Here is a 19,761-nt window from a genome sequence, read left to right on the forward strand (position 1 = left end):
TCCGTGTTGATCTGTAGTGGAACACTCTGCACTGTGGATGCTACCTTTATTGAAAAAGACCCCCGAGGCCATTTTACGCCAGCGTGATAATTATAAATGTAACCCATGGCGAAAAAGCAAAACACAACTCCCACATCTCTCCTGTGCCGTTTCGCTCTCTCCTTTCCTTTTCCTTTCCCCACCCACCCTTCTGTCTTCCCCCCTGCCTCAGCCTGGGGAGCTGATTTCAAATTTTCAAAGATATCTCACAGTCGACGCAGCAGAGATTGAAGGCTCATAAATACTTTTATTTGATTATAATGGCCACATATTTTCAAGTCATTATTTCAAGCGGTGGAATGAGTTCGTCTGTGGGATGAATGCCAGTCTTCAGGCTTGAAATGTTGTACAAATTGACGAGTTTGATGAAATAATACACGGAGTGGGTACTTTTACAAATATTGAAACTGGTGCACGTAGGATATACATATACTCCAAAACTCAAAACCAGTGAAGTTGGCACATTATGTCAATAAAAACAGAATACAGTGATTTGCACATCCTTTTCGACTTACATTCAATTGAATAAACTGCAAAGACAAGATATTTAATGTTCGAACTGATAAATTTATTTTTTGTTGTTGCAAATAATCATTAAAGGGGAACATTATCACAATTTCAAAAGGGTTAAAAACAATACAAATCAGTTCCCAGTGGCTTGTTGTATTTTTTGAAGTTTTTTCAAAATGTTACCGGTCCCGGAATATCCCTAAAAAAGCTTTAAAGTGCCTTTTTTACGCTCTCTGCGAAAACACTATCCATTTTCCTGTGACGTCATACAGTGCTGCCAATGTAAACAAACAATGGCGAATAGCACAGCAAGATATAGCGACATTAGCTCGGATTCAGACTCGGATTTCAGCGGCTTAAGTGATTCAACAGATCACGCATGTTTTGAAACGAATGGTTGGAGTATGAAAGTATTGAAGAAGAAACTGAAGCTATTGAGCGAATAGCTATTGACGCTATTCATAGCCATAGCATGGCCGAATAGCTGCCTTCGCATCGCCGATAAAATGTGCGGACCAAACGATCAGGACTTTCGCATCTCTTGACACTGGAGCAACTTAAATCCTTCGATTGGTAAGTGTTTTTTTTTGCATTAAATGTGGGCGGAAGGAAACGTAATATAGTTGCAAATGCAGCTGCAGGTTATCCATACATCTCTGTTCCATGTCTGCTTTAGCACCGCCGGTAAATAATATGTTAGCATCGATTAGCGTAGCATGTTAGCATCGATTAGCTGGCAGTCACACCGCGACCAAATATGTCTGATTAGCACATAAGTCAACAACATCAACAAAACTCACCTTTGTGATTTCGTTGACTTTATCGTTGCAAGGCAGGGTTCTTGAGGGTGCATGGGAGTTTGCCCAACCAGTCTACATGTGCTTTGTGGACTTGGAGGAGGCATTCGACCGTGTCCCTCGGGAAGTCCTGTGGGGAGTGCTCAGAGAGTATGGGGTACTGGACTGTCTTATTGTGGCAGTCCGCTCCCTGTACGATCAGTGTCAGAGCTTGGTCCGCATTGCTGGCAGTAAGTCGAACACATTTCCAGTGAGGGTTGGACTCCGCCAAGGCTGTCCTTTGTCATCGATTCTGTTCATAACTTTTAGGGACAGAATTTCTAGGCGCAGTCAAGGCGTTGAGGGGTTCCGGTTTGGTGGCTGCGGGATTAGATCTCTGCTTTTTGCAGATGATGTGGTCCTGATGGCTTCGTCTGGCCGGGATCTTCAGCTCTCACTGGATCGGTTCGCAGCCGAGTGTGAAGCGACCGGAATGAGAATCAGCACCTCCAAGTCCGAGTCCATGGTTCTCGCCCGGAAAAGGGTCGAGTGCCATCCCACTTGGGGAGGAGACCCTGCCCCAAGTGGAGGAGTTTAAGTGCCTAGGAGTCTTGTTCACGAGTGGGGGAAGAGTGGATCGTGAGATCGACAGGCCGATCGGTGCGGCGTCTTCAGTAATGCGGACGTTGTAGCGATCCGTTGTGGTGAAGAAGGAGCTGAGCCGGAAGGCAAAGCTCTCAATTTACCGGTCGATCCATGTTCCCATTCTCACCTATGGTCATGAGCTTTGGATCACGGGTACAAGCGACCGAAATGAGTTTCCTCCGCCGGGTGGCGGGGCTCTCCCTTAGAGATAGGGTGAGAAGCTCTGCCATCCGGGAGGAACTCAAAGTAAAGCCGCTGCTCCTCCACATCGAGAGGAGCCAGATGAGGTGGCTCGGGCATCTGGTCAGGATGCCACCCGAACGCCTCCCTAGGGAGGTGTTTAGGGCACGTCCAACCGGTAGGAGGCCACGGGGAAGACCCAGGACACGTTGGGAAGACTATGTCTCCTGGCTGGCCTGGGAACGCCTCAGGATCCCCGGGAAGAGCTAGACAAAGTGGCTGGGGAGAGGGAAGTCTGGGCTTCCCTGCTTAGGCTGCTGCCCCCGCGACCTGACCTCGGATAAGCGGAAGATGATGGATGGATGGATGGATGAAATTAAAAGTTGTAAATATACAAGTTTAATGTTTCATTGCTACGAGTTGGAATTTGTGAAGTTGTGAGAATTAAGTTGTAAAGTTACGAGAATGTCAGTTTGTGCTATTCAAAGAAAACATTAATAATAACCATTTGAGAACTAGCCTCCTTTGCAGGTAAACATGACTTTAATGTCAAAAATTAAATAGTGCAACTGGTAAGTACACAGGCAGGGAAAATTTAAACAAGAACTATTCACTGAACCCTGACTGGAGGGCGGGTAGACATAAATAGCAGCCAGATGATTGACAACAGGTGTGGCCAGGCTGCTAATCAGCGGCAGGTGCGGGGTAACAGCGCTCAGAGAGACGAGCAGGAAAAGGAACCAAACATAACAGCGCTACACAGGAAATAAACACAAACCAAGGAAACTGTCACACGTACGCGCCACACTTGCTGCGCAGAGTTGCCACTTCGTGGATGCACAACGACCAGTCAGCAGGATTGCAGGTAAGACTTGCTTTTAATATAATCCAACAAAAGAACATTGACACAAAAGTGGAAAAATGAAGCGCGTGCCTACGCACGGGAAACTAACGCTAAACTTAGCTGGAGACAAAAGTACAAAAATGTAACGTGCCGACCGTACGCGAAGCTAAGGCGGAAATTAGCACATGGAAAGACATAGAACAGAATACTTAACGTGACTTGTTGCATAAAGCAAACAATGGACCGAGGACGAACTAAGGAATCAGGTGGGCTTAAATACACAAATAATAATCGGAAACAGGTGTGTGACAGGAGCCCGTGAGGAGGAGCACAATACGTTGCCATGGTGACTAAAACAAACAAGGAAGTGCTCAAACAAGGATCGGCAGAGTCCAGAAACAAACATGAAAAACATATCAAAAGGCAAAACCATAAACGATCCGAGTCGCGGATCGTGACAGAAACACAACTAGACGTGGTGACAGATCGTCACAACTAAAACGACAACTTTTAAAAAGGGGTCTGAAAATAAACAACAGTCAGTTTATGTATAAGTGTGGCTTTGTGTTTATGGCCCTAATATAAGCTCTTATCGCATAAAATGTTCTCATAATATAGACTCGTAAAATGTGTTTACGACTATTTTCATGATTCTACTTCCTTGTTGTATTGTTTGTTTCAGTTTCATGTAGGTCCTTATAAAAATTCCTATATATTTGTCACGGCTATGTAAACAGATCAAAATCACATGGAAGTGAATCTGAATCAGGCCTTGAGCACATAGGAATCAGTTATAAATGTGGATACATAGTACCTGATATTTGTTGGATACAAACCGCATCCACTGTACATGAAGACTCGTAAACAATAAATCGTATTCGGCCAGAGTCACTTTCTTGCCATGTACTTGTTGTGCCCAAAGTTTCTCTTTTTCACAATGAGTTCGCTTTAACTTCAGTTTCACATTACCTGAAGGTTGTTTGGATGGTTTCATTAGCTGGTTGAGTGAGAGTGTTTATGTTGATGGATGATTAGATGCGCTAGGGTAGGAGTTGAATGGATAGTTGATTGATTGGTAGGTGGGTTGACTGGTTGGTTGGTTGGTTAGTTAATTTGCTGGAATTAGGGTAGCGAGGGTTCAATTACACTTCGGGTTAGGCATGTTTGAGTTGACTTGATTGGTTGATTACTTGGTTGGTTTGTTAATTTGTGGGAATTGGAGTAGGTAGGATACTGTTAAGAGTTAGTGTTAGGATGGGCTTGATTGGTTGATTGATTGGTGGATGGGTTGATTATTCGGTTGGTCGGTTAATTTACTGGGATTAAAGTAGGTTGGTTCAGTTAGAGTTAGCAGCAATGCAGTGGGCTTTATTGGCTGGATTATTATCTATTAATTAGTTGTTTGGTTGGGGTTACTGTACAAATGGCTCAGGTTAGTGTTCTAGACTAGGACTGGTTGACTAGCCGACAGGTGGTTATTTTAGTAACTGATTGAGTTGGTTTGTCATGTAGTTCTCCATTCAAGATGATCCCCTGCTGGTCTCCCAATGGACTACACTTTCACATTATGAAGTCGGGACCCGGGGTGGATCACTTCTCCCTTATGCACCAGTCGGTGACATCTTGTCTACACGCAAGAGGATCCCCTGCTGGCCCCAATATGGACTGGACTCTCATGTTATTAACCGTTTCCACTCGGCATCCATTGCAACCGTCACCCAAGAGGGATCCCCACATTTGCGGTCCGTTACAGAGTTTCCCGCTGTTCCCATTGGGTTGAGTTTTTTTCTTGCCCTGATGTGGGATCTGAGCCGAGGATATCGTTGTGGCTTACTCAGCCCTTTGAGACGTTTGTGATCAAAGGCTAAACAAACTTTTTGATTGATTAGTTAATTGATTGGTGGGTTGGTTGATTTATTGTTTGATCGGTTAATTTGATGGGATTAAAGTAGGTAGTTTCAGTTAGAGTTAGCACCAATAGAGTGGGCTTTATTGGTTGGTTTATTATTCGGGTTGTTTTTTAATGATTTAATTAGTTGTTTGGTTGGGGTTACTGTACATTTGGCTCAGGTTAGTGCTAATAGATTAGGACTGGTTGTCTGGTTGGTTGTTTGACTCGCCGATGGGTGGTTATTTGAGTGACCGATTGAGTTGGCTTGTCATGTTTTCTTTTCAAGAGGATCGATCCTCTGCTGGCCTCCCAATGGACTGGACTTTCACATTATGAAGTCGGGACCTGGGGTGGACCACTCCGTTCTTTGTAGACATTTTGTCTACATGCAAGAGGATCCCATGCTAGCCCTACTATGGACTGGACTCTTACGTTATTAACCGTTTCCACTCGGCATCCATTGCACCGGTCACCCTAGGGGAGTCGCCACATCTGCGGTCCCTTCCGGGGCTTCACGTTATTCCCATTGGGTTGAGTTTTTTTCTTGCACTGAAGTAGGATCTGAGCCGAGGATGTCGTTGTGGCTTGTGCAGCCCTATGAGACACTTGAGAAACTTTGATTGATTGATTAATTGATTGATATTTGGGCTTTGGGTAGTTCGGCAAAGGAGTAAAGATTGTTTGGTTGGTTGACTTGTGTACTGATTTAGTTGGTTGAATAATTAAAAAGTTCAGGTCATCGTTAATGGGATAAACATGAGGAATTGTTTGACTGATTTATGGGTTGACTATTTGATTATTTTGTTGATTGACAATTTAGTTGATTAGGCAGTTGTTTGTTAGGGGTTACAGTAGTTGGAGTTCAGATCAGGAAAAAGGATTACGGTTAGGCTTGGTTTGTGGATTGGTGCATTGACTGACTGGTTGACTGTTGGTCAATTAAATAATTGAATTGGTTCACATCCACGACAAATGAAGGCCGATGTCAATCCGGTCTGTGTCACTGTAATTTTTCACAAGCTGTCTCGTTCTACCAGTTCACTTTGTTTTAGTTCTACACAACCTCAAGGAAATAGGTCTTAAGTGGCGGATTTGAGGTAATGCTCCTTGAGATGCTTTAGCTTTTTGTTAATTTTGTTGTTGTTGGTTTTTCGGTGTTAAAAAAAAGGCAAGCCTTGAGTGGAGGCACACTTGCAGTGAGGAATTTTAGACCGGACCGTGGCTGCTGCAGGCTCTTTTGGCATTGACTGTACGCTGAGAGGGTATCATTTATATTCTACTCCAGAGGTAACAGAAGAACATGCGATTGGGAAACAGCTCAAACACTACTCGGCTTGTGAGGCTCAAGGCATTGAAAAAGTCAAGCTGCATTTTTTTTTCCTTGCTGTGTATATTTTTTCTTTCTACACTCTCAATTTTGGGGGATTTTTTTTTTTTTCTTCGAAGTTATCCATGCTGTACTCCATGTCTTTTACCATCATGGCTGCACTAAAGTGGCTCAGTGGAGCTGTGATGGAATTTCCACAGCAATGAAATCGGTCCTGTGAAGCTGCCTGTAAACGCTATAGGTGCTTCACTCTAACCTGTATTGAAAAAGCCTGCGGGGCGTTTAAAGCCGTTGAGATAATTGCAAATGTATCCTCTGGCAGGGAAAAAGAAAAAACTGCAGCAAAGTTGCCTCCGCCTTTTTATTCTCTTTTCCCTCACAATTAATATAGGATACCTGGCCTTGATTAAAAGGTTACAACTGCAATGCCAGCGTCTGAGCCTTTCACACGGGCAGACCTGAACCCGCTCTAATGATTCCGGAGTTTGCCCATTCAAGGGCCACCCATCCATCATAGTGCTAAGGCCACTGGCTTTATTATAATACAGAGGACAGACGTGCTCCCGGGCTATGTGGGACACAATAGAGGTCTTTCAACAGACCTATAAATACATGATCTGTCAGGGTTGCTGTCCTCGGGGCTCTCTCAGCAAGGTTTGAGCCCTCCGGTCGGCCATCACTTATGCTAAGATATGCGCCAGCCCCCTGAGGCTAAGGCTAAGGCTCGGTTCATTTCAGCCCCTCATCAACCACCACATTCTACCTCCAGCCATGAGAATAAATAAGAAAAAGATACAAAAAATAAAAGTTGGTCATTATTATTGGGATTCAAATGTTACTAAACAAACAAACAGGAGTACTATCCTACTATTAGACTATTAGATTATTATGACGTACTTCACTGTATCTTTGTTAAGCATGTTTTAAATAAACTAAACCCTTACAGCATGTATCCGTGCACATGTTTTAGATATGCAACTCCATCCTCACCTTTATCTCAGGTAAGAATCTGCTTTCACCGTTGCCTCCGAGCCAAGATCAGCAATCTGAGGGGTAGGGTGTGTTCTTTTAGAGATTAGTGTGGATGTAGGTTGTAGTTGGTCACGTGTTAGAATAACAAACAGGTGAACACTTTAACTCTCTGCATAATTCCCTCTATCTCTCTGCCACCTTAATGTATGAAAATCATATTCTTCCTGGGGGCACTAAACCAGCAGCAGATTATGTCCAGGGTTACGCTGAGTGGAAAGCCAATGACAAAGCTCAGCACTTGCACAACAATAACCACTACGGCATTAGCACACTTTTTCCGATGCTTGTTTTTGTTGTTTTTACTAAAACAGATGATTAGTCAACATTTGCTTGATTGACTGAGGGGATGGTCCATTGGATAGTTGTTAGGGTTCTTAGGCGAGAATTAGGGTTAGTGGGTTAGAATAGAGTGACATTGTTGACTTTCAGGTTGTCTATTTGATAGTTGTTGTTTTTTTATTGTCTGGTTGGTAGATAGATTAGGTAGTTGGTTTGTTTGATGCATGGATTTCTTGAGTGATTGGTTGATTATTTGGTTGGTTGGTCATGCAGTTGAGGTTGGGGTAGTTTGTATCTCATACTGTAGTCGAATACTTTGACAGTTGGTTAGGGTTCAGGTTATAGTTTTGGATAGTTGGTTGGTTGTTTGCTTAGTTGTTATTATAACTTATTACTAATTGATGAGAGACTGGCACACTGATGAGTTGATTAGAGATAGTGTGTCATATTGATGTAGTTTGGGTATAGGGTTGGGTTGAATGGCTGGTAGATGGGTTGGTCCATTAGATAGTTGTTAGGGTTCTTAGGTGACAATTAGAGTTAGTGGGTTGGAATAGGAGGGCATGATTGACTTTCAGGTTGTCTATTTGATTTTTTTTTTTTTTTGCCTGGTTTCACGGTGGCAGAGGGGTTAGTGCGTCTGCCTCACAATATGAAGGTCCTGCAGTCCTCGGTTCAATCCCAGGCTCGGGATCTTTCTGTGTGGAGTTTGCATGTTCTCCCCGTGAATGCGTTGGTTCCCTCCGGGTACTCCGGCTTCCTCCCACCCCCAAAGACATGCACCTGGGGATAGGTTGATTGGCAACACTAAATGGTCCCTAGTGTGTGAATGTGAGTGTGAATGTTGTCTGTCTATCTGTGTTGGCCCTGCGATGAGGTGGCGACTTGTCCAGGGTGTACGCCGCCTACCACCCGATTGTAGCTGAGATAGGCGCCAGCGCCCCCCGCGACCCCAAAAGGGAATAAGCGGTAGAAAATGGATGCCTGGTTGGTTGATGTACAGGTGGTTTATGCAGTTGGGGTTAAGGTTGGTTTGTCTGATGGATGGGTTTCTTGACTGGTAAGTCAATTATTTGATTGGTTGGTCATGTAGTTGGGATTGAGGTAGTTTGTATCTCATACATATCTGAGTTATAGGGTAGAGTTATAACAGGTTTTGTTGGATGGCTGCTTATTTGAATGGCGAGTTAAATCATTTTTCTAGTTGGTTCTGGTTAGAGTTTTGGAGAATTGGTGATTATTTGACTAATTATTATTATGAGTTATTATTAATTGATGAGAGACAGGTAAACTGATGAGTTGATTGGAGATAGTGTGTCATATTGATGAAGTTTTGGTATAGGGTTGGGTTAAATGGCTTGTAGGTGGTTTGGTTAATTGGTTGGGATCTGATTAAACTAGGGTTCAGTTCGAGTTAGGGTTCAGAGTTTACGTAAGTGTGGGCTTGGTTGGTGTATTGATTGGTGGTTGGGTTGATTACTGGGTTGGTATGTTTGTTGATAGATGGATTGTTTGGTAAGAAATACTGTATCTAGGGATCAGATTAGAGATTAGGTTAGCTGGTGGGTTGATTGATTCCCAGAATGGGTGATTTAGTTGTAGTTAGTGCTCAGTTTTAAGTTAGAGGATTAAAGGTTGCCTGGTTTGTTGAGTGATTGGTGGATGTAGGATTCAGGTGGTTAAAACTAATTGAAGATCCAGGGGACACCTGTTTGACTGATTGATGTGTGGGCTAATTATTTGATTGGTTAGTTTGTTGATAGGCACGCCAAAATAAGGATTATGCTTTGGCTTGGTTGGTGGGTTTACTGGTGGACCTGGTAATAGTTATGAAAAAATTGGTTTCTTCAGAGTCTCCTATGTTCCAAGATTCTTTGTGTGTCATTGCCACTGAAAATATGTTGACCACATAGTCTGGGTTGGCAGACAGGGACACATCTCAGGACTTGGAGCCTGAGGGCTTACGGGTTATTCTATAGAAGGCAAGTTGCTGGTAGACACCAGGGTGTGTGGAAGGTCGTTAAGCTGGGGACAGAACACTTTAGGGTTTAACTGGCCTTGGAGCTACTTTGCTGCACACAGGTCAAGAGGGCAGAAGTTTTAGCAGCATCTGAAGATGGTTAGTTAAAAATGGGGAATCTCTTTGGGAAGTAGGGTTCAAGGAGAACTGCTGATCTTGACCGAGGGCTTTGGCTCTAATCTTCTGGAAGAAAATATCCCGTTGAAATTTTAAAATATTTAAGTCTTAACTCTCGGACAGAGCTGGGCAAATATTTTGACTCGTGGCCACATTGAGAGAGAAAAATGTGTCTAGGGGGCCAATGTGAATGTGTGTATAAATTACATGTCAAATTATATATTTCCTTTGGTAAGGTTTGCAAACACAAAAACTATTTTTTTTACTCAATATGACAGTATAACTGTCACGCTAGATATAACAGTTATTCAAACATAACTCTTGATCCAAAGAGGCAAAATGTCCAATAATGCCTATTTTACTGTATCTTTGTGGGTTTTACTAAAAACATGTGCTTTTGTAAGGTTTGAAAACACAAAAATTCATTTTTACTTAATATGACAGTATAACTGTTACACTCAATGTGAAAGTTAATCAAACATAACTCCAAAACCAAACATGCACATGTGTAATAATTAGGGCTGGGCAACGATTAAACATTTTAATCGAAGTTAATCGCACTTTTTCTCTGATTAATCGCAATTAACTGCATTGTATATGCAAAGCCCAATAATGAATTCAAAAGTAGTGTGTAGTGCACCTTTATTGGAATATTCTCCCACATGAACAAAAGCGCCAAAACATTTGTTGTGCAAACACAATTCAAATCAGTCCTTGTTAAACAGTAGCAGTTAAATAGCATATTTTATGAAAATCAACTCAAAAAATGTAAATACAAACATTTAAGCTTATTTCCACTGCCAGGGTATTTAAGTTATCCTGTTTGTTATGGAAACTAAATATAATCTACATACAAATCTCTGAGCCACAATCATAACATCTGAACAGGCAATTTCTGAGGTAACATCAGGAACATTTTTTTTTTATCAGGGATCTTGTGTTTAAAAAACCTATATTATAGGTAGTGGGCTGTTTTAGGGAATTTTTTATTAAATTATCCGTAGTAGCAATATTAATAATGTTGTGTTTATTCTGCGTAGTGCACTTAAAATAATTATGACCATATCTAGGAATTGATATGATGGGAATTTTCCGATTGTTTGCTTGGTGCTTTGATAAACTGAACGCATCATATACCTGGTACTATATTGTGACGTTATGAGCCAGGGAAATAAAGAACTACCCTACCCAGCATGCAACAGGAGTGACGAGCATGCGCGGTAGCCCGGTAAAGGTTGTGTGTCGCCATGACGGCATCTTGTATGTTGTGATATGCACGCTCTGAAAGCAAACGTTAAGAACTCAGCCAACACTCCTCGTCTGCATTATTCATAAATAGACGGACAACACATATACTCCGCTGCTTCACAGGCCGCTGGATGTAAAGTATTCCCATGCTATCTAGCCGGTCTAGCAAGCACGCGTCATTCAGTCCAAAACGGCCCGATCTATCCACATTCAGAATTGTCTGGCGGTCGTAAGTGATCCCGGAGTGACCACGCTGTAAGCCAGCCATGAAATTTGCAGAATTGTCCGGTATTTTTGCCGAATGTTCCATCTTTACCAAGAGCCCCTCCAACCTGAAGCTTATCCGGGCAACGCCATCTTGTTAAGAAAAGGCGTTAACAAAATAAAAGCATGTAAATAACATACGCAAATGTGCAATAAAATAATTGTCGGCGTTAATAGATTGATGAGTTAACTCGTAATTAACGCATTAATTTGCCCACCCCTAGTAATAATGTATAACTTACTGTATCTTTGTGAATTTAACTAGAATCATGTGCTTTTGTAAGGCTTTCAAACACAAAAAAATGTTTTACTCATTATGACAGTATAACTGTCATACTAAATATGACAGTTATTCAAACATAACTCCTAAACCAAACATCCAAAATATCTAATAATGCCTGTACTAATATATATTTGTGAGATTTACCAGAAAGATGTGCTTTTGTAAGGTTTGCAAACACAAACATTTGTTTTTACTCAATATGACAGTATAACTTTCATACAAAAAATCTGCTGTACAGTATATGTGTTTGGGTCCCTTTTTTCCAGGAACACTAATACCAAAAATCACAATGTCCGATAGAGTTCTAAAAACGTTATGACAGACCACCTCAAAAAAACGGAATGGAATTTTACAGTTTTTTACTGAATGGGACACCCAAAATGTACAATAAAAAATAAAGTGGGATTTACAATAGTAACTATGAACAATAAAACACTGAATATTAACAACATATGAACATCGTTCCTCTTTTACTTCTAAGACCAGCTTCTCGACAGTTATGTATCTTTTACAATAAAGCAAAACACAACAAAAATGTAAAAAACGGCTAAATATGAATGTAAAATGTAATAAACACCTACAATATGATATATTATCACTTTTATGCAGAAATTTGTTTTAAAGATCTTCTTCCGCATCTGTTTCTGACACATACGTTTCGGGCTGGCTGCTTTGTTCCTGGTCTGAGCTGCTGTGACGTAGATTACCGTAATAACTCGTATAACACCCAAAAGCACAGATTTCGACCATTGAAATACCTTCTATAGTTCAAGGCTTAGCGTCATTTAAAAAACATCACTGCAGGTCATAATGGTGGCTACAGTTTTGATGTTAAAAGTCCAAAAACATTATGTCGAACGTCTGCCTGGCCGAATTGAAAATTTTAATGGGCCGCATTTGCCCCACGGGTCGGATTTTGCCCAGATCTGCTGTAGGATATTCAGTCGCGATTACACTTGTAAAGAATATAATGTCATGGCGGTCTTGAGTTCACAAAAATTTCTACAACTCTTATTTTTTTGTAATAGAGTGATTGGAGCACATACTTGTTGGTCATAAAAAAAGATTCATGAAGTTTGACATCACATGGACAAAGATAAGACCTTGTGGAGGAAAGTTCAGTGGTCAGATGAAACAAAAATTGAGCTGTTAGGCCACAATACCCAGCAATATGTTTGGACGAGACAAGGTGAGGCCTTTAATCCCAGGAACCCCAAACTTACCGGTAAGCATGGTGGTGGTAGTATTATGCTCTTGGCCTGTTTTTCTGCCAATGGAACTGGTGCTTTACAGAGAGTAAATGGTACAATGAAAAATGAGGATTGCCTCCAAATTCTTCAGGACAAACTAAAATCATCAGCCTGGAGGTTGGGTCTTGGGCACAGTTGGGTGTTCCAACAGGACAATGACCCCAAACACACGTCAAAAGTGGTAAAGGAATGGCTAAATCCAGCTTAAATTAATGTTTTAGAATGGCCTTCCCAAAATCCTGACTTAAATGTGTGGACAATGCTGAAGAAACAATTAGCTGAATTTTGTCAAGAGGAGTGGTCAAACATTCAACCAGAAGCTTGCCAGAAGCTTGTGGATGACTACCAAAAGCGCCTTATTGCAGTGAAACTTGCCAAGGGACATGTAACCAAATATTAATATTGCTGTATGTATACTTTTGACCCAGCTGATTTGGTCACATTTTCAGTAGACCCATAATAAATTCTCAAAAGAACCTAACTTCATGAATGTTTTTTGTGACCAACAAGTATGTTCTCCAATCACTCTATCACAAAAAAAATAAGATTTGTAGAAGTTACTGGAAACTCGAGACAGCCATGACAAGTGTATGTAAACTTCTGACCACGACTGTATGTGCACACCCTCTTAAAGGGGAACATTATCACAATTTCAAAAGGGTTGAAAACAATAAAAATCAGTTCCCAGTGGCTTATTTTATTTTTCGAAGTTTTTTTCAAAATTTTACCCATCATGGAATATCCCGAAAAAAGGCTTTAAAAGGCCTAATTTTCGCTATCTTTAAATCCACCGTCCATTTTCCTGTGTCGTCATTTTGTGATGCCAACATGGCAGATCGCACAGCAAGATATAGCGACATTAGCTCGGATTCAGACTCAGATTTCAGCGGCTTCAGCGATTCAACAGAATACGCATGTATTGAAACGGATGGTTGGAGTGTGGAGGCAGATAGCGAAAACGAAATTGAAGAAGAAACTGAAGCTATTGAGCGAATAGCTATTGACGCTATTCGTCGATCGCCTTCGATTGTGTGTCGCAGGATGGCCATACATCTCTGTGCCATGTCTGCCTTAGCATCGCCGGTAAAATGTGCAGACTAAACGTTCGGGACTTTTGCATCTTGTGACACTGGAGCAACTTAAATCCGTCGATTGGTAAGTGTTTGTCTGGCATTAAATGTGAGTGGAGAAAAAGGTTGGATGCAAATATAGCTACAAATGTACATACAGCTAGCCTAAATAGCATGTAAGCATCGATTAGCATGCCGTGCTAATCGAAGCACACTCCACATAAGACAACTTAAATCCGTCCCTGATCGTGTTGTTACACCCTCCGACAACACACCGACGAGGCATGATGTCTCCAAGGTACGGAAAACAGTCGAAAAATCGGAAAATAACAGAACTGATTAGACTCGATGTTTGTAATGTGTTTGAGAAAATGGCTGACTGACTACCTAGGTGACGTCAGCTCTGAGAGCGAATAATAGAAAGGCGTTTAATTCGCCAAAATTCACCCATTTAGAGTTCGGAAATCGTTTAAAAAAATATATGGTCTTTTTTCTGCAACATCAAGGTATATATTGACGCTTATATAGGTCTGGTGATAATGTTCCCCTTTAAACGTGTATACCCGCCAGCCTATTCCAGTCCTTTTGACAACCAAAGCAGGTAGGGGGTAGTGTTTATAATAGCTGGTGTTCTTGGCTTTAAATTTTGGTCCCCGCACTCTTTCATACACACACACACAACACACCCGCCTAATTCGGCCCCCGGCGCTCACGCACTCCTCCCCAACTTCTTCTCCTTCCCCTAGATCTCTCTTTGCCACAGCTGCTGCCTCCTGGCTTCGCTGGCGGCCTTCAGGAGGCTTCCCGGCTCGCTATACCCTTCTCCCTGCAGCCATGAAGGGAAGAAAAATAAAACTTCAGGCACACCATGCAAAGCCATCTGGGTAATCTTGTTCAAAAGGCTGAAGGGGGGGTGGGAGGGTGGGGGTGATAACTGCAATTTACACAGGCAAAAAGGAGAGGGGGAAAAAAGGACCCTATTTCCATACCTAGCAGCCTAAAGGAGATACAATTGAATAAACTAAGAACTAGGAAAATAATTACAGTAAAACCAATATGGATTATTCACCATTAGCTCCATTTGTCCTTTTAACCCCCCCAATGCAAACACATTTTTAGCAAGATGACAAGGAGGTGTCTCACACACAGCTGAGGGGGAAATAATATTTGCCATGAAAGCAAATCAAACTGAAATCCAATATGTTAAAGTCAACTTGATTAGTGTGAAAATGTGGGGGGAAAAAAGCGTCTCAAGCTGCAGGCTGGCGTATCCCACAGTCATAACGATATGTTAATTTGCAACTTAATTGCTCTAAGCGCCTTTTTTTTAAATTTTTTTTAAGGGGAACATTATCACTATTTCAGAAGGGTTGAAACCAATAAAAATCAGTTCCCAGTGGCTTATTTTATTTTTAGAAGTTTTTTTCAAAATTTTACCCATCATGGAATTGTCGAGTTTTGGTTGCATCTTGATGTGCAAAATTGTCACCCCGTGGATGCACGACGACTAGACAGGCAGGATTGCAGGTAAGACTTGATTTTAATATATAAAATGAGAAAGGAACACTGACAAAAAGGCAAAAATAAAGCGCGTGCCAACACACGGAAAGCTAGTGCTAACACTTAGCAAGCAGAGAGTCTTAGAGTCCAAGGGTTGTGTGCCGAATGCACGGAAGCTAAGACGGAACTTAGCAAGCGGACAACAGGGTACAAAATATTGTGCCGAACGCATGGAAGCTAAGACGGAACTTAGCTCAGAGGCTAAATACAAAACCGAGAAACAAACATGACTTGTTGCATGAAGCAAACAACGGACCAAGGACGAACAAAGGGAGCAGGTGGACTTAAATACAAAAAACATAATCACAGACAGGTGTGACGGGAGCCCGTGCAGGAGGAGCAAATTAAGTAACCATGGTGACCAAATACAAACGAGGAAGTGTTCAAACACAGGGATCGGCGGAGTCCAGAAATAAACATGATCAAAACATATCAGAAGGCAAAACAGGAATATCCCGAAATAAAGCTTTAAAGTGCCTGATTTTCGCTATCTGCAAATCGACCCGTCCATTTTCCTGTGACGTCATATAGTGATGCCAATACAAACAAACATGGCGGATAGCACAGCAAGATATAGCTACATTAGCTCGGATTCAGACTCGGATTTCAGCGGCTTAAGCGATTCAACAGATTACGCATGTATTGAAACGGATGGTTGGAGTGTGGAGGCAGATAGCGAAAACGAAATTGAAGAAAAAAAACTGAAGCTATTAAGCGAATAGCTATTGAAGCTATTCGGTGATCGCTTTCTAACCAACGATTGCATCTTTTAACCACTGGAGCAACTTAAATATGTCGATTGGTAAGTGTTTGTTTGGCATTAAGTGTGGGTGGAGGGAAAGCCTGGATAAAAATATAGCTACAAATGTACATACAGCTAGCCTAAATAGCATGTTAGCATCGATTAGCTGGCAGTCATGCCGTGACCAAATATGTCTGATTAGCACATAAGTCAATAACATCAACAAAACTCACCTTTGTGATTTTGTTGACTTTATCCTTGGAAATGCATCTGCTTTGATCGTCGCAGGATATCCACACATTCTTGCCATTTCTGCCATGTTAGCATCGATTAGCATGCCGTTCTAATCGATGCACACTCCACGTAAATCAACTTGAATCCATCCCTGATCATGTTGTTACACCCCGACGAGGCATAAGGTATGGAAAACAGTCGAAAAAACGGAAAATAAAAGAACTGATTTGACTTGTGTGTGTAATGTGTTTGAGAAAATGACGGATTGCTTCCCATTGTGACGTCACGGGTGAAAGGTCATTGCTCCGACAGCGAACAATTGAAAGGCGTTTAAAACGCCAAATTCACCCATTTAGAGTTCGGAAATCGGTTAAAAAAAACATATGGTCTTTTTTCTGCAACATCAAGGTATATATTGACGTTTACATAGGTCTGGTGATAATGTTCCCTTTCAAGCTTATACAAACCTTGAAATATGCTGCCTTGCCGATATGTCTGCCTTTTAATTTAATGAAGCAAACAGCACCGACCGGAACAAACAAGCCAAAAAAAAAAACAATAAGTGCCCCAATTAAAAAACAGGCATGAAGAGAAGTGTCTATTTCCCGTTGAGGCCCCTGCGGACATGCGTAGCCCGAGCGTGTCTGCACATTTACCCGCACGCGCTGCAACATATGCATCGTGTGCAGCCCGTAAAAGTCCTGCCTTCCACATTAGCATACGTGTTGCTGCAGATGTAGGTTATCTGCTGGGAGATCCGGGCTACATGTTTATGGCGCTGGCTTTGAGCACACATGTTAGCGCGCACGGATTATTGTATGCGTGTGTGGCGGTATGGTGTCGCCGTGTAATTACTGCATAATGCACGTCAGGGTCCACGGTGTTGCAGCGATAAAGGCGGGGGATGACGCCTCGTCCCCCCCACCCCCCACCCCCGTGACTGTACGTCATCTGGCCTTCTTCGCACCCCCGCCGGCTACATCCCATCAGGCTCGCCATGCTCCAATGTGTCCCGACAGACCTGATGTGATCTGAGTGGCTGACGGGTTTGTCCCTGCTGCCCACTGTCGCCTCCCTTCCACGCTCCACTCGAACGTGTCGCACACACAGCCAATAAACACACCATGCCGTGCTGTCGGATCATGTCGGAGTTGAATACGATCGGCTGGGGTTGTGCAGTTCGGGATTGTTGGAAAGGATGCAAATGGAGTATTCATAAATAATAATAAAACAAACAAACAAAAACAAACGTCCCTATATGGCGGAAAAGTACAAAACCCAAAACCAGTGAAGTTGGCACGTTGTGTAAATGGTAAATAAAAACAGAATACAATGATTTGCAAATCCTTTTCATCGTATATTTAATTGAATGGACGACAAAGACAAGATATTTAATGTTGGAACTGAGAAACTTTATTATTTTTTGCAAAAAATCATTAACTTAGAATTCTTGCGCAATATTATGACTTTTAATGATTATTTGAAGTTTACAACCTGTCGGGACTGTGACTAGGATTTGTTTTGCTTCTTCGATGCAGAGAGAATTTGGGACGAGCCAGGTGAGAGTTCAGGTACATCAGGGGTGTCAAACTCAAATACAGAGTGGGCCAAAATTTAACACTGAACAAAGCCGCGGGCCAAGGTTGAACAAATTAACCTTTTAATAGGGACCCAAACACGTTTTGCATTCAATATTGAACAAGAAGGTTTATATAACTTTATAGTGACATGCAAAATCCAGTTTCAAATAATAATAATAATAATGATGATTAAAAAATATCAATGGCATATCAAATAAAATTTGAATGAAAATTGAATGCCTCTTTCCTATTTGCAGCCTGCTGAGGTAAATATCAAATTAAACTTTTTCAACGGGCTAATAATACATTTGAAAATAAATAACAATAATGAAAGAATCAAATAACATTCAAGCCTTGAAGTAGCAAGAGAAAGTGCATGAATAAAGTGTTAATTTTTTCTACACTGGTTTGCTATAACACGGGGTATGTATATTGTAGCATCCCGTAAGTGTTAGTGCTGCAAGGGATCCTGGGTATTTGTTTTGTTGTGTTTATTTTGTGTTACGGTGCGGATGTTCTCCAGAAATGTGTTTGTGATTCTTGTTTGGTGTGGGTTCACAGTGTGGCGCATATCTGTAACAGTGTTAAAGTTGTTTATACGGCCACCCTCAGTGTGACCTGTATGGCTGTTGATCAAGTATGCCTTGAATTAACTTGTGTGTGTATGTAAAATCTGCTCATATTGTTTGACTAGGCTGGCACAATGTTTGTATGTAGGAAAAGCGGACGTGACGCAAGGTTAAAGAGAATGCTTAAGGAAGTGCCATTAAAACACGCCCCCAATATTGTTGTCCAGGTGGAAATCGGGACAAATTCGGGAGAATGGTTGCCCCCGGAGATTTTCGGGAGAGGCACTGAACTTCGGGAAAATCGGGAGGGTTGGGAAGTATGAGTATTAGCGGTGAATGCTGTGTTAGAGGGGCATTGCCGCTGTATAATACCGGCGGAGCCAGCTCTAATGTTAATTTGATATTACCTCAAGGGCCAAATGAAATTACACGGCGGGCCAAATTTGGCCCACGGGCCAGAGTTTGACACCCATGAGGTACATGGTTAATTTATTAACACACCACTAAATACAAGTCAAGTCCAGGCGTTGAGGGGTTCCGGTTTGGTGGCCGCGGGATAAGGTGTCTGCTTTTTGCAGATGATGTGGTCCTGATGGCTTCATCTGGCCGGGATCTTCAGCTCTCACTGGACCGGTTCCCAGCCGAGTGTGAAGCGACCGGAATGAGAATCAGCACCTCCAAGTCCGAGTCCTTGGTTCTCGCCCGGAAAAGGGTGGAGTGCCATCTCCGGGTTGGGGAGGAGACCCTGCCCCAAGTGGAGGAGTTCAAGTACCTAGGAGTCATGTTCACGAGTGAGGGAAGAGTGGATCGTGAGATCGACAGGCGGATCGGTGCGGCGTCTTCAGTAATGCGGACGTTGTATCGATCCGTTGTGGTGAAGAAGGAGCTGAGCCAGAAGGCAAAGCTCTCAATTTACCGGTCGATCCACGTTCCCATCCTCACCTATGGTCATGAGCTTTGGGTCATGACCGAAAGGACAAGATCACGGGTACAAGCGGCCGAAATGAGTTTCCTCCGCCGTGTGGCGGGGCTCTCCCTTAGAGATAGGGTGAAAAGCTCTGTCATCCGGGAGGAACTCAAAGTAAAGCCGCTGCTCCTCCACATCGAGAGGAGCCAGATGAGGTGGTTCGGGCATCTGGTCAGGATGCCACCCGAACGCCTCCCTAGGGAGGTGTTTAGGGCACGTCCAACCGGTAGGAGGCCACGGGGAAGACCTAGGACACGTTGGGAAGACTATGTCTCCTGGCTGGCCTGGGAACGCCTCGGGACCCCACGGGAAGAACTAGACGAAGTGGCTGGGG

This window comes from Nerophis ophidion, linkage group LG14, assembly GCF_033978795.1.
Source record: "Nerophis ophidion isolate RoL-2023_Sa linkage group LG14, RoL_Noph_v1.0, whole genome shotgun sequence".
Classification (NCBI taxonomy): Eukaryota; Metazoa; Chordata; class Actinopteri; order Syngnathiformes; family Syngnathidae; genus Nerophis; species Nerophis ophidion.